We start from the raw sequence: 1,795 nt of genomic DNA, 5'->3' as shown, positions 1-1,795 counted from the left end.
TGCCACGTAGGCTTTCTTCGATTGGCGACTTTAGTTTCCTAGGGGGCTTTATTCTAATATGCCTTGTCATTTTGCTGTCATCGGTTTGAAATTTGCAAAATGGACAGTACTTTATAAGCTGCGGAAAACCAAGACATAAAAATATTGATAGGATGTAAGGTAAAATTTGCAAAATATTACTTACGCGATGGCTGTCCGCTTTTTCTGCGACGTTGAGCCTGTTGTTTTTAATTCTCAACGGAGACGGCGCTATTGAAAAAATTAGTATTAATTAAACAGAACGCCAAGCAAACATGGTTTTAACAAAAATACTCACAGCAGACGACCGACGATTCGCGCGACGACGCTGTACCTGATATGGACGCGGACGGTGACCTGTATCGAGATGGGCCGGGCATCGGCGACGGTGACCCGTATCGAGATGGGCCGGGCATCGGCGACGGTGACCTGTATCGATATTGGCCAGGCATCGGTGACGGTTCAAATTTTCGCTTGAATTTCTTTATTTGACTAGTGACTTCGTCCACATAGTCAATGTCGAACACGTCACTTCGTGCCGTTCCCATAGTACTTTTTCCTAGTGTTCGGACCAAGTTCAACTAGAGGGCGCTAGTCATTTCGAATTCGAGTTATAACCCGGTTCCGGTTACGCATGCGCCAACCTTATCGGCGGGACATCGTCGCGTTCGCTCACGAACCGTTTTTACCGTTGAACCAGTACGCGTACGTGTGTCGTTACTGAGCTTTTCACGCCACGCTAATGTAACGCAATTTTAACCGTCTATTTCGTTTGTCACGTGTTGTTGTGTTCCGTATACGGCCGTGAATACGTGTATTCCCGAGTGCGCACGATATGGCATGCTAATATTTGTCACTGCCGTTCATCCGCGAGTTTTTCTCCGGACATCGTAGGCGTTACGCGGTCGATCATATTATGTTTGTGTTGTCGCCGTTATTGGCAGTTGCGCACGTGTTTGTGTTGTCGCCGTTACTGGCTGTTGCGCACATGGCTTTGATTATTCGCGTTAACTAACTGGTAGTTGTTATACGCGCATTACGTGACATATGCTTGGTCAACTATTATATTGTTTGGTTCATTGTGATGTAAACCACCGTATGTATATTTGATTGGAGGACATCGCATTCGTCGACACGTCGTATGGGGCAGCCGATCAACGACCAGGTCAGACGTATCACTCCGTATTATTATTATGTATTAGATTATCATTTTTATCGTATTGTAGCATTTGTTGATATCAACACCGTGTGCTTATGTTTATAATATTATTATTATCACACTCACGTTTGTGATTTGTTGATCAATTATTATTTGTATTATTATTTGGTAGGACTAACATATCATTTAAGATGCTCTCGTGTACATCATATTTTCCTGCTTATATGCAATACATTTATACAATCCACTATTAAAACATCATTTGTTTTATTTCTATATATTTTACATCGCCTTTAATTATTAATTATTTATTAAATTACCAGTGAAAGAGTTAGGATACAACCATGTATATTTAAACTGGCTATCACAACTAAACACCTAGTTTTACGACCAGGCGTCCAAAGTGTGACGTTTCGGCCAGAGGTCTATCATTGCTACTAATAGCTAAGACTTTGCCTCCCGACTATTCACTTTTTTCAGATATTAGAGGGCTAGTAGTGGGCCCTCACAACGCCGTAATAACGGGCTGTATGGTGGGTCATAACCCCTCAGTTTTATTATTTTTACAATGTAGTGAGTACTCCATTCTCCACGCCCCGCCGACGTCTGCAGACTTTT

This window comes from Acyrthosiphon pisum, unplaced genomic scaffold, assembly GCF_005508785.2.
Source record: "Acyrthosiphon pisum isolate AL4f unplaced genomic scaffold, pea_aphid_22Mar2018_4r6ur Scaffold_21552;HRSCAF=24225, whole genome shotgun sequence".
Classification (NCBI taxonomy): Eukaryota; Metazoa; Arthropoda; class Insecta; order Hemiptera; family Aphididae; genus Acyrthosiphon; species Acyrthosiphon pisum.
This window is presented reverse-complemented; position numbering follows the sequence as displayed.